This window comes from Tursiops truncatus, chromosome 15 (genome assembly GCF_011762595.2).
Source record: "Tursiops truncatus isolate mTurTru1 chromosome 15, mTurTru1.mat.Y, whole genome shotgun sequence".
NCBI lineage: Eukaryota > Metazoa > Chordata > Mammalia > Artiodactyla > Delphinidae > Tursiops > Tursiops truncatus.
Genome location: NC_047048.1, coordinates 73,285,059 through 73,299,469, shown reverse-complemented (window position 1 = coordinate 73,299,469; position 14,411 = coordinate 73,285,059). Strand labels below are relative to the sequence as shown.

Sequence of the window (14,411 nt, the reverse complement as noted above, 5' to 3'; positions counted from 1 at the left end):
GCACGTCTTCTTTCTCCTTCTGGGATCCCCTTCCTCATTCTTCCACCATCCCCGTCCAGTCCAGCCCACATGTCTGCTCCTCTCTGGAGATCTCCTTGACCTCCCTTCTCTGGACCACTTGGCATCTGCAATCCTGGACGGGCACACCTGAGCAACTCTGCCCAGCGAGGCTCTGCTTCCCCACGGAACTGACCGACTACAACTGCAGTCTGGGTGCTGTCAACTGCGCCCAGCCAGGGGCTGGGGGACACGAGACTCCTCCCTCTGTTGCTGGGGGCGGCTAGACAACCTACGTTGGTTTACTCATCCCAAGACACTCCATCTTCCTGTGTTACCATCCTGTCTCCCTGCTGATGCAGACGGTCTTCAGATTTGTAACGAAGAGTCTGGCCGGTTCCCAGCACATAAGTAGCCAGAGGACAAGTTCAGTGATTCATGTTCGATATTAAAGCACACGTCTTATGGGTCGGAGGATGAACATCAGATGGGTGTGGGTCACACTCGAAGCTTTGTTCTTCATCTTTAGAACATTTTAAAGAATGCCTGGAAGCTTAAAGTATCTGCCAATATACTCTTAATTGCAAATGGATCACAGTTAATAAATTCTCATGTTTTGAGCACATCCCCATAGGAACTGTGTAGAATGACCTTGGATTTGTTCTTGACTCCTTTCTCTCACAGCATTTTCAACTGATCAGCAAACCTTGCTCGTTCTACTTTCAAAATATATCCTGAATCCGACCCTTCTTCCGCCTCCGCTGACCCTGGACACGTCTCCCCATCATCTCTTCCTGAATGATTGCCACACCTCCTCACTGGTCCCCCTGTCTCCATCTCGCCCCCTACAGGCCATTTTGCGTATGGCAGCCACAGGGATCCTGTGAAAACCTCTGGAGCAGGTCCCTTCTCTGCTCAAAACCCCCACTGTCTCCAGTTCCAGTCGCCCCCAGACTCCTCACAGAGGCCCACAAGTCCCTACCCCTGGTCTGGAGTCTTTCTAACTTTCCGAATGTATCACCAGCCTCACTGCTCACTGCTTACCCAGCCCTGGCTCACCGGCTCCTTTGTGACCATCCTCCTCACGCTGACGTCCACTCAGGTCCTGTCCTGGCTGGGACACTGACCCCAGATGTCCCCACGACTGACTCCTTAGCTCAGCTGTGGCTTCACACAGTGGCCTTTCCTGACTGCCTGCTTGGGGTGACCCTCTGTTATTCACTGTCCCCTTATGCCATGTGCTGGTTACTTTTTCCTTGCTTTCCAACCTCTCCACGTGCCGCTGGGCTCCAGGAAACTGATCTCTAGGGACTGCCTAAAGACTCAGGGAAACAAAACAGACATTTACATGAGGCAGAGTCTGCAGAGGTTTGAGATGCAATAGGACCCATCGGGTGGAGGTTTTTTTTTTAAAGGGCTTCAAATGCTTGGCTTTTTAAATTATTTATTTATTTATTTATTTATTTTTGGCTGTGTTGGGTCTTCATTTCTGTGTGAGGGCTTTCTCTAGTTGTGGCAAGCGGGGGCCTCTCACTATCGCGGCCTCTTTTGTTGCGGAGCACAGGCTCCAGACGCACAGGCTCAGTAGTTGTGGCACATGGGCTTAGTTGCTCCGTGGCATGTGGGATCTTCCCAGACCAGGGCTCGAACCCGTGTCCCCTGCATTAGCAGGCAGATTCTCAACTACTGCGCCACCAGGGAAGCCCTCGGGTGGAGTTTTTTATAGAGATTTTTTTTTTTCACTTTTATGTCTGTGAACAGACATAAACCCTCTTCTTCATTTGAATTTTCCAGACTGCGAAGGGGACGGGTGTAACTCTTAACTCCCCCACGTGTAATCAGGGGCCCCAGTGAAGAAATGAAAGGTCCCTTATGTGTCAGGGAATGAAGTGGTTGCTAATCCATTACTCACCCTGCACAGGCCAAGGGAAGCCCGACGTCCCTTGCTGTCTGCCTGGCCCATCTTGACAAATGTAAACCAGCAGGCAATGGCTTGATAAGAGCATAATGATCATCATTGTTTCAGTTTAAAAAAAAAAGCATGATGGGGGACTTCCCTGGTGGCGCAGGGGTTGGGAGTCCGCCTGCCGATGCAGGGGACACGGGTTCGTGCCCCGGTCCGGGAAGATCCCACATGCCGCGGAGCAGCTGGGCCCGTGAGCCATGGCCGCTGAGCCTGCGCGTCCGGAGCCTGTGCTCCGCAACGGGAGGGGCCACAACAGTGAGAGGCCCGCGTACCGCAAAAAAAAAAAAGCATGATGGGTCTAGTCAGACTTTTAGTAGGAGAGGAAAAACATAGGAATGTCAGTGGGCAAGGAAGTACAGACAGAATGGGAAACTAAGGCAAGGGATAGGGGAAGATGGGAAGCCTCAAGCAGAGCCGAGGATGGGGGCGGGTTGGTGATGGGCTCTTGGACGCTGGGCCAGTGACAAGGAAAATGCAAAGTTGCCGACAGATTTAAGATTGCCCGTGCTGGGACACACACGAAGCATTTTTCAAGGATGTAGGGAACAAGAGATCATTAAACTAAGTTACCAGGGCTTCCAAGAGACAGTGGGACTAATTTAATGAGAGAGGCCCCGACACTGCAAAAATCTAAATTAATTCTTTGCTCGGCTGTCCACAGGGGAGGATGAGGAAGCGGTTACCTTCAGAAACCATAATCCATTTTCTTACTGAGGCAGAATAGAGAGAGAGAGAGAGGAAGGGAGGGGAAAGAAGAGGCTGGGATGGTGGAAGGTGGGGTTTATTGTCCTTGACGTCATGGTGGGAGTTTCTCTGACACAGATCAACTTTAATACCAGCTCAGACCAGTCCTTTGAGCCCTCACCGGCCCCCTCCACAGGTCCCAGCCCATTTAGGGCTTCCAGGAAGCAGCTCCCAGGCCACAGTGGCCATCCTGGGACCTATGAGTCCTTTGTCCCCACTGTTGGCCGACTTCCCTCTCATCATGAGAGCTGAGCTCCTGCTTCAGTTGCACAACTCTCTGGGCAGCTTTCCTTCCGGTGGTTAAAACAAATATCTCCATCTTTTCCAGATTTCCAGCATCACAGTCTGTGATTTGGAGTACCGGTTGCCCAGCGGGGTGGAATCAAGATGAAACTACAACCTGAAAACACCAGGTCCGTTTCCGGAAATCCGGTATGTAAAACTCTGCACATAGGCCTCTCATGTGAAACAGCTGGGAGAGACTGAGGCTCTTTGGGATCCAACCTCCCTTATGTTGAAGATGATGATGTGCCCCCTCCCCCCAAGAGTGTATCCTGTTGGCCTTTGTTTACTGGTGATGCTGTCTCTTGAGCTGAGGACTGGCTACAGGTGTGCCCACCTCATCTCATGATGATTCACCAAGATTGCATTTGTGATCTGGGTACTTTTCTTATGTAGGTTATACTCCAAGAAATGTTTACACCCAGTGAGATTTTGATTGAGGAAGACAAAGACATTTATTAAAGGTGAGACACCAACCCCCCAAGGGTGTTTGAGCCAATCAGCCAGAAACCACCCTTGGCCTTCTCCCAAGGGGATTTGCTCCAGCCCCTACTGGTCCAAGATTCCATACCTGGCTCTCCTCCCACCTTCCTGCTTTGTCATGTCCCTTGGACCGTCAAGGTCCTCCAGGGACCTGGCTGGGCTGGTCCTTCCCATCCCAGAGTTCCCTGCAGCCCTCCCTGTACTCGCTCTGAGAAACGCCTTTCCCATCATGGAGAATCCAGACAGGTCTGTCCTGGCCATTCCACCTGCCTCCCCCTGACAGTATACAAGTTCATCGTGGACCCCACCAAATCACCAATGTCTTTAGTTATGGGGCTTTAGGAAGATGAATCCACCCTCTCACAATTTCATTTCTGGTTCGTGCATCCCAGAGGCAGGACAGAGCTAGCACCCAAACTCTCCGTAATAGTTCAGAAAAGGACAAGAGGTGCTTAGAGCCCAGGAGAAGGAAGAGGGAGGGGCCATACAGACTCTCTATCTCAGCTTCTAGTTTCCCTGCCTCCGGCCGCTTCCCTCCCTGAGTGAGAGCCAGCTCCGCTCCAGACACATCAGTCTCCTACCTAAAAGCCTTCCAGCTCCTGAAATGGAGAAATACATTCCCTAACCTGTGTTCTCACAACACTAGCTCCTCTCAAAACCTCATCTTCTAGACACCAACCGCGTGCATATTTGATTTGGGTTCTCATCTTTATTAATTCCCTCTCCCAGTTTATCTTCATTTACTTAATTCTTCCTCCCTACCCTATTTTTAAAGCACGAAGTGCCTTTCCCATTGCTCTTTCCTCTGGAAGAATGCAGGCACTTAAAAACAAGAATTTTCCTCTGGAAGAACGCAGGCGTTTAAAAACAAGAATTTTCTTCCAAGTCCAGCTTAGCCATTTCCTCAGGCCTGGGTGAGAGCTCTTCTCTTTTTCATTCTTTCCTACAAATGTTTTAGCTTTGATTTCTACTTTGGTATGGGAGTTATTCAGGAGCGGATTCTCTCCAATAAAATGCACCCACTTTAAGCGTCTGGCTCAGTGAGTTTGGACAAATGTGTCCGCTGGAGTAAACTTCACCACGATCAAAACATAGAACACTTCCAGCCTGAATATCTTTTTTATGGTTTGTTTTAATATTGTTTGGTTATGATCAGAGCATAACCTGTAAAAAGTCTTTATTTCTTAAATTTTGTTAAGGTTTCCTTTGTACTCAAAGAAACAACAGCAAAAACAAAAAAGGAATGATTTGGAAAAAATATTTAAATATCAGATATTCTGTCCCTGGCGATCTCTCCCTAGATCATCTTTACTCTGCTCCTAAGGCAGTCGAGTCATCCTTTTATTAAGCCATAATCATGCTGCAGTGTTGCGAGGCCTTTCTGTGTCTACCCAACCCCCTTCGCTAGAGATGAGCTCCCTGAAGGTCAGGGCCACATCATCACTGAGTCCCTAGGGCTACAATGGGACTCCGTGTGGTAAAGATGCTTGATCAATATTCATACCTAGAGTTGAATTAAGTACACCTTGCCTGTGTCCTGGAGAACTCACCTGGGTGGCAGGTGGTTTAGGGACCCCCCAATCACTACCCCAGGCCCTCTCTCTCCAGTGGCTAATTCATGTTAAAATATCTCCCCTGTTCTTTAGAGAATAATTGAGGGAAATCATTCTAACACACACCTATTGACTTCTCTGCCCTGACCCAGGAGCTTGAAATAAGTAAATCATTGAAACCATCACATCCTGCCTGTTTCAGGGAAGGCATTGATAGAAGGGGTATCAGTGGATTCGATCATGGCAGGAGCAGGCGGGCAGGGAGAGGTCCCTGGCCCAGGCGTCAGTGCGGTCCTCAGGGCTTCGTGAGGTCTCAGAAATCCAGCCCAGCGTACTTCACAGGGAACAGCAGGGGCTGCTGCAGCCTGTCTTTGCATCCTTTCCCTGAGCTGGACAAGGGGAGACTGACACGTGGGCTCAGGAAATGAGATTCAAAGTCTCCACTTATCCCTCAGCTCAGCCTCTTGGGGATGCAGTGGGCACCTGCTGGGAAACGCCTTTCCCAGCAGGGGTGTCTGGGAGCTGGGAGGGAGAGGCGGGTGACAGTCTGGGGCTGGTACATGGATCGGATGTGGCCCCATCTGGCTGGAGGTCTCCATCCTCTTCCTCTCCCAGGGCCACCTGGACTTCAACAGCACCCACCTGAGCCCTCCATGCCCTGGCTTTGCAGCCCTCGCATGGCTTACCCATTGCCACCCTCGGAAATCTTGACCCTGGCCTCCAGGCCCCTCCTGCAGCCTCCTTCTGCCCTGTCTCTGCACTGCCTTCTCTCTGCTGCCCATTTGGGCTCCTCCCTTTTCTCAGGTCTGGGCAATGCTGTTCCCCCTGCCTGGAAGGCTCTTCTTCTGCCCCTCCCAACCCCCTTTGTCCAGCTCAAGGTCTCCCAAACAGCAAACGTGAGATGATAGAGCCAGTGCACACGGCATCCAGTAACACTGAATCCTATCGTGATTCTTCTTTCCTTCCTCCGGTTACCTCAAAGGCAACGTCTTGATTTGGTGCTAATATGCCTTTAGCACCTCTCTAAGCCTTGCTCATCATCCTTTGAAACAAAGAAAGAACAGGCCCCCAGCTTAGTGCAGAATGCAGCCCCTCTGTTTAGGTGTATTGTTTTTATTTCCACGGTTACCATCCTCCTGCAGCAAGACGTGCTGGTTTCCCATTTACACCAGCGATATGGTTTCCCTCTCAAATAAAAGTCTCCTAGTAGAAACAAAAATAGATTTAATTAAAGAAAAATATTAAACAAAGGATTATTCTGGTGGTGTGTGGATGTGGGGAAAATGGAGACAGTGGCCTTTGAATGAATAAAACTGGGTAAACAGTTTGGGGGGGGGCAGAATGGGTGAAGGTGGTTAAGAGGTACAAACTTCCAGTTAACAGATAAATAAGTCCTGGGGATGTAACGTACAGCGTGGTGACTATAGTTAAGATACCGTATTGTATATTTGAAAGTTGCTAAGCGTAGATCCTAAAACTTCTCATCACAAGAAAAAAATTTTGTAAATATGTGTGGTGATGGATGTTAACTTATCGTGGTGATCATTTTATAATATATACATGTATCAAACCATTATGTTACACACCTAATACAATGTTAGCATCAATTACATCTCAATAAAAATAAAATAGAGAAAGCAGTGAGCAATGGCTAGGAGCTTGGACAGGGTGAGACAGCACTGGGCAAACCCCAACTCAATCACTTACCATCAGGGCCCTTCTCCTGACCTCTCCTTAGCTTCCTCATCTGTAAAATGGGAAAACAGACCCCACCTCATAGGGGCTCTTGTGCAGAATAGTGAGAGAATGTGGGAAAGCCACAGGCCCAACGCCAACATAGAGCAGACAGTCCACATGTGGCCACGATAATTATCACGAGTGTTGATGGGAAGAAAACACATCTCTTACCAGCTGGGATGAGAGCTGCTCAGAGGAGAGGAACTTTCACAGTGCGGGGAAATAATCTGAAGGTGTGGACTGTGTGGTCCTAAGGTTGGAAGGAGCCCACAAAGCAGTAGCTGAGAAGCTACACAAGAGATGTGAGCAGCATGGGGCTGGGGGCAGTGGCAGGATCCAGAAGAAGCCATGGAAGGGACTCTGCAGTGTTGCTAAGCAACACATCCTGATGCTGGAGTTGGCAGAGATGCAAAGGGACCGAGACATCAATAAAATCAGCTTCCTCTGTGCTGCTCCAGAATCATGAATAAAATGTGCCCATCACAGGTGCCATCGGGATACGGAATCTGGGAAGGTAGAAAACAGGAAGGAGCCCATGCCATGTGGAAGATGGACCCCTGCAGAAGTGGGAAGGGCAATGCTGAGATGCAGAGAGGAGAATAATAGCTCAGTGGAGGGTGGAAATGAGAGTGGGAGGAACAAGAGATACTTCAGCTCGGTGAATGGCAGAAACCTTGAGGACGGCGCCCTTGGACTTCCCCTAAATGCAGGATTTGAGCAAGTCTACCAGCCAGCACTTGGGTTACAATGAGATTCTGTCGTCCTTTCAAGGCAGAATTGTTTGTGACCTTAACAAATTTGCTATGAAAATAACAGGTGCAGGTAAGATACGCTTGAGTCCCCAGGCCAAAGGTAAACAGCCAGGCCTCTTTGTTAAACTTTTTTTTCCACTTAGCTGAGCCAATAAATCCCCCTTGGCCTTTGGATACTTGAGGTTGAATTTCCTGTTACTTAGCAGATGAAAGAATTCTAATTTATAGAAAACAGGGGCATAACTACTCTCCCATTTTACAGACGAGGAAACTGAAGCTCCACCTCCTTCTATCTCTTTACTCTGATTTCTGAGGCTGTAGCCTTTCTTCTTACCTGAGACATTCCTCCTCTGTTCCCTCTCAGCCAATGGAAAGAGAAAGAGATGATGCTCACACCCCATTGGCTACTTTTTGTCACAAGGGAGTCTGGGAAATGTAGTCTTTCTTCTAGGCAGCCAGATTCCTGGCTTTTATGAGAGACCTGAGGGATGGGGGGGCGGGGGGACACCCCACAGCCTCTGATGCAGCTCAGCTTCCCCTGCCCTGTCCCCCACCAGGACAGATGGGAGACAGATGACCCTCAAGCCCGACACCAATGTGACAAGGCATCTTGATCACAATGGCCTGGCTGGGTCTCCCCTGCAGGAGGACAGCACTTGATCTGGGCCGGGTCATGCCTTCTGCAAACAACAGGCCAGAAGGGGAAAGGCGGGGAGCAAAGATGAGGAGCACCTCCCGCAAAGGACTTCGTCCCCTTCCTGGGACTCCTGGGGAGTCCAGGTCTTCCCTCCATGCAGCTGGCTCCGTCCCACATCAGACACCAGAGACGGATGCTGAGCTGAGGGGACCCTCCCCTCCCCCACCCAAGGCAGTCACTCTCTGCATTGGGTTGGAAATTCCACCCTTTGGACGAGATGCTAATTATAGTTCCCTGTGTGCCATCTGTCGCCTGCTAAAAATAGGCTGTCTTGTGTTTTCATCTCCACAGGTGCAGCTGAGTTTGGGGAAATAACGACGCTTTTAACACTGGTGCAAGTAGATGACTGACTCCTGGACTCAGGGAACCAGGTCTGTCTGTGCGGGAACTTGTTTCCGGGAGTAAGACCCATGGCAGCGGGCCAGTCAGAAGAGGTTCTGCGACCCCACGGGCTCAGCTGGGGGGTGGGTGATGGTGGGAGGACAGTGCTCCTGGGTCAGCCTTGCACGTGGAGGTGGCCTGCAGAGCTGGGAGCATCAGCGATGGGCCGCCAAGGCTGAGAGTCATTTGTCATCCAGGCAGGAGGGAGGCAGTTAAAGAAGGTCACTGGCAGTGCACAGGGGCCCCAAATCCACGATGAAGGCCAGGAAACAGGGGTGTTGGAATGAGATGGCGAGGGGGTCCTGAAGGCGATAGAGGTGTGGGGGGAGGGGGGGAGGGGATTGAGAAGTTTCATTCATTCATTCACTTATCTATCTGACAAATATTTATTGAGTCCTACTGCGTGCCAGGCTCTCTGCTAGGTGCTGGGTTGAAAGGGACAGATAGGATCCCTCGTTCATTTATTAATTTAATAGTCCAACAAACACATACTGAGCCAGACACTGCCCTGGGGATACAACAGTGAACAAAATCCCTTCCCTCCTGGAGCTAAAATTCTATTGGGGGTGGGGTGGAGTCCAATACCCTCTTCCCCCAAAAGAAAATTAATATCATGAAATACCATGATCCAGCGATTTTAGCAAAGGAAAACACCCACTTCCCAGGAGACCAGAGCCCACCAGGCTCTAAGAAAGGGGGTGGGAGTTGGAGGAACAGGTGTAGCCTTTATGACAGGGAACCTTCATCCTGATCTTCAGGGGAACCCAGTGTTGACTGCAGCCTGAGAGAGGGATCCATGGCTCCAGGGCCCCCTGCGCCCCTCAGATGAGCCCCTCCCAGCACCCGAGGGGATGCCCCAGACACAGAAAACTCCCCCACTGGCCCACCAGGCCCCTGTGTGCAGCAAAGCCCCGAAGCCGGAAGACTCTCAGCACAGGGTGCAGGCTTCTGAGGGTCTGACCCAGGATGTATGACATTGTGAATGCAGCAGAAGGGAGGCCCCACAGTTATAATTTCTCAGAATTTCAAGGAGGACCCAATTCTTCTGCCAGCTCAGTCTCAGGGAGCCGCCACTGGGCTCCGTGGGATCAGAAGGGTTTGCTGTGCCCTGTAGACACTGCACCAGCAGCCTGCAATGTCCCGATGGCAGGATTCTGCTCAGCTCAGACGCAGAGTTCACCTGGTGTGAATATTTAGTGGCCTGGTCCCTGGAAGCTGTGCTTCCATCTTTACTGCTCAGGGATTGAATCACCGCCAAGCGCCTCCTGTCCCTGGCAGGCACTTCTGTGAGCGGGTCGGAGACAAGCCTTGGGAAGCTGCTCCGGCCCAGTGGGGGTGGGTCTGTCTCCGAGGCACAGAATGGGGCTCACAGAATGGGGTTCAGCTACTCTCCGGCCCGCTGGGAGGGGCCCCCGTTGCTGTCGTCTCTGGTTTTATGGTCTCACGTGAGAGATGAGAAACCTCTCAATCCAGGAATAACAGCTCAAAGCCCCTTGCTTTCCCCACTGCAGGTGGATCCCGGTGTGTAGCTGAACTTGAGTGCAGTCCCTCTTGGTCATAAAGCTACAGATCCTGCTTATTCTCAGCTGGAGGTGAGGGCCCAGACCCCGCCTGCCAGTTCTGCAGCCCCGCTCTGCAGGCACCGGGGAATCAGCGTTTGCCTGTTCTTAGCAGGGGCGGTGGATGAGACAGGAGCAGAGAGTGGGAGGTCACAGAAGGGGTGCATGGAGTCTGGAAAAGAGGAAACACCTGGGTGAGGTATTTCCATTTTGCCTTTTTGGAGGCCAGATGTTGGAATGCCAAGAAATGTGACCTAAGAAGGTCACAGAGTGAAACCGTTCCTGAGTGTTTTCTGTGCAGGCAGACAGCACATCACAACAGTTAGCTTCCTGAGAGCATGGCCTCTGGAGGAGGACTCTCTGGGTCCAGATCCCAGCCGGTCACACCACTTACTAGCTGTGTGACCTCGGGCAAGTTATGTAACCTCTCTGTGCCTCAGTTTCCTCACCTGAAAAACGAGGATAATGAGAGTCCCTGTTGCATAGGATCATGGGACAGATTAGAGCAGAAAGTGGCAGTAAAGTGCTCAGCAGTGTCTGCCCATAGGACTCGGGGCTTAAAATGTTAGATGACATCATCATAATCATCACAGCTGCATTTGATGACACGCTGGCGACCTTCATTCCTGGCCTTATCAGCTCCATGTGGTTTTTTTCTGGGACCAGTTCCATCCCCTGGTTCAGACCTTTATCCTGTAGAAACGCAGGCTGAGAAGGATGCTCTGAGGTCATCCCCCTCATCGCCATCACCATCAACAGCCTCAGATGTCACTGAGCCCATGGCAGGTGCTAGCCCACCGTCCCTCAGATGGCAGCACTCTACAGTTTGCAGAGCAGGTGATTTCTCATTCACCTTCCCAGCATCAGCTGATCCTGGACGCACAGATTCCTTGATAAATGTTTATTGAATGAACTGATCAAAAATGAAACTGAGGCACCGGCAGATGTAGGCTCCCAGTCTCCTGGTGATGATGCTTTCTCTCTAGAGCTTTCTTCTCTGCCTGCCCATAAAAGATCTTCATCCAACTAGGTCGATCCTGCGCTGTCCTCTGTAATTGTTTGGAGTGGCTGGAGTTGGTCATCTTAGAGGGGCTGCATCACAGTGGCCCAGGACTGGGACAGGCAAGGAGCATGACGTTATCGTCATGGACATTCATAGTAATAACACCATCACATTTACAACCTGCTTTACAGCCTTCAAGGAATTAAGCATCCATTGCCCTTGAAAGAGAACGATAAACAGCCAGAAAGAGAGGGAGGAAGGAGAGATTTAAGAATGAGCGAGGGATGCATTTTCCAGCATTGAGTGAGAACACGTGTTTCTTCCTGGTCTCAAGATCAAAGAGGATACCCAGAGGACAAAAGCCCTCGAGAAGGACTATGCTTTATCCTGAAGATTAGCCCACAGCAGAGAGTCAGGGAATCTGCAGGAATGGAGGCTTTGGGATTGTTTTTTTTAATTAGGAAGCAGGAGGAGAAAGGGCAGCAGGCCCCGAGCCCAGAGCTTTGGAAGTTGCGTCTGTGTCTGGCCACCTGACAGCAGCTCAGGGCGGGTGCACCCCGGGGAGCCAGCCTGCCGTTCCTCCCCACAGCCCTTTCTGCTCTCGGCTTAAGGATAAACAACCTTCTAGGGCTTGTCTCTCGAGAGGTATTGGAAGCAAAGCCACCAATTACAGGCTAAATCTCCAAGCATCCCTACAGAAATCTCTCTTCCTAAATCCAAAGCCCTGATTCCAGGGCAGCCTCTTGACCAGACTCACCTGTGAGCCTGATTAGCGATCCGCTGACGACAATGGGCTGACCTCACAGGCACTTACTGCGTGGGGCCTGGGTCCTGAGCGCTCCTGCGCGTTAACTCGCTTAATCCTCACCTGGATGCAGTCACACGGGCCCCATCGGGAGCCTCAGGTCACAGGGGCAGAGTCAGGCTGGGCAGGGTTGACACCCCCTGGGGCCCGTGGCTGCAGGGCTTCAGAGCCAGAGTCCCGGCCCGCAGCACTGACCCCTGACCGCCGGCCGAGCACTGACTGTGTCCTCGCTGGTGGAAGAGGAGCTTCAGTGACAGCCCCAGACACCAATATTGCTACCGACGCCTCTTTCCAGGAAGAGGTCCTTCTCTCTTGAGACATTGAATCCAGTGCAACTGGACACTGAAGGAGACTTTCCTGGAGGACTTGGAATTTTTGCTCAAGTCCCAAAGCTAGAGGTGTTGGAACCCACTCATTCTAAAGAGAGTTCTGGAAACATCCTTGGGAGCCCTGACCACCACCCACACGTGAGAGAAGAGGGACGTGTGGAAGGAGATTCCCGGGAGGGAATTCACAACAGGTGAATTTGAACAGCTCAGATTGTTGTGAGATTGAACGTTGACATATCCTGCACTGGACTCCTTAGTTCTTAAAAGATGCACCTGTTCTTAGGGCTGAGCAAGTCTGAGAGGCTTCAAGATCTACCCAGGATGTCAACCGGGCACAAGGGAGGAACCATAGAGTCTTAGTGGGCTCAGGCTGCTATAACGAATTACCATAGCCTGGGCAGCTTCAACAACAAATATTTATTTCTCATAGTTCTGGAGGCTGGGAAGTCCAAGGTCAAGGTGCTGGCCAGTTCGGCTCCTGGTGAGCACCCACTTGCTGGCTGGTAGACAAGCCACATTCTCGCTGTCCCCTCACATGGCGGAGCAGGGAGAACAGGAGCAAGCTCTCTTTTTATAGGAGTCTCTTCTTATAAGGGCACTAATCCCATCCTGAGGGCTCCACCCTCATGACCTCATTGCTTCCCAAAGGCCCCACCTCCTAATACCCTCACATTGGGATTAAGGCTTCAACATATGAAGTGAGTGATGGACACACACGACATCCATCACATGGCACACAGTTAAAGCCACCAAAGGAAGCATGCACTCCATTCAATGAGTATTTCTGCTTCAAGATGACAACCCAGGAGTCCCAGAAAATCAGTCCTGGTCTCCTTGAAAGCCTTCAGGTTAGAGAGACTGGTGAAATCCCCAAGGTAAGTTATAATTGGTTTATTCCACTTATAACCAGAGCACCATGTCCAGGACACCAGAAGTGTCGGGCGGGGAAAGCGAAAGCCTGGGGTGATGTCAGGTAGCTTGGGACTCAAGTCCCCCTTGTCCCTGGACTCCCTGCCTGAGGGACCCTCAGCACATTGTTCTCCCTTCCTGAGCCACAGTTTCTCCCATCTCTAACATGGGAACCATCATACCTGCCCTGACCCCCAAGGGTGGCTGTAAAACCCAGGAGGAGCCCTCTTATCCAGAACAACTAGGACCATTAGAGGGTCCATTAGTAAAAATAAACTGACTAAACTGTGGAATTTTTTAGAAAGGTACAGTCACATCCTTACACAGGTTAACAGAAAACACATACATGTGCATTAATTAGTGAAGATTTTCATAACAGAGACAATGAGTTTTTTTTAATGTAAGTCTGCCGTTGGATTCTGCCATTGTCTCCTTTCTTTTATATAATCATACAGTGTTCAGTTTTAGTTTCTTGATAGCGGGATCACGACTTAAAGATGCTTGCAAAGCAATCTGAGTGCAGAATCTTCTAGACCAGAAGAAGGTGAACCACATATGTAATTTTTAAATTTCTAGTAGTCACATTTGAAAAAAAAACTTTTAAAAAGCAGATGACAGGGCTTCCCTGGTGGCGCAGTGGTTGAGAGTCTGCCTGCCGATGCAGGGGACGTGGGTTCGTGCCCCGGTCCGGGAAGATCCCACATGGCCGCGGAGCGGCTGGGCCCGTGAGCCGTGGCCGCTGAGCCTGTGCGTCCGGAGCCTGTGCTCCACAACAGGAGAGGCCACAACAGTGAGAGGCCTGCATACCACACACACACAAAAAAAAAGCAGATGACATTAATTTTAATGATATATTTTATTTAACCAAACATATCTGAAACATCAGTTCAACATATCATAAATATAAAATTCAAGATACTTGACATGTTTTTCATATAAATCTTCCAAATCTGGTGTGTATTTTACACTCAGTGCCTCTCTGTGTTTATCAGAGACAGTTGATCTGCATTTAGATTTCAGAAAATTTAAAGTTGAAAAAGTAGATTCATATAAAGAACTTGTCCCAAATACATTGAAAAGTTTTTCAATAACTGAATCACGTATCTGTCTTTAATCATGTGAATCGATTACAATGAAACAAAATCAAAGCCTCAGGTTTTCAGCCACGCCAGCCACATGGCAAGTGCTGCATAGCCACGTGTGGCAAGTGACTA

At 50.2% G+C, this 14,411-nt stretch overlaps 1 long non-coding RNA gene across 1 annotated transcript in view; it reads left to right on the top strand.

The window, feature by feature from the left end:
* Positions 1-14,411, top strand: part of LOC109551351 (uncharacterized) — a 42,146-nt gene that overhangs the window by 18,130 nt on the left and 9,605 nt on the right. Inside the window, exons 2-3 of the long non-coding RNA XR_004522112.2 lie at positions 3,036-3,139; positions 8,503-8,582. This is a non-coding gene — a long non-coding RNA (uncharacterized lncRNA). The remainder of the gene's footprint in view (positions 1-3,035; positions 3,140-8,502; positions 8,583-14,411) is intronic.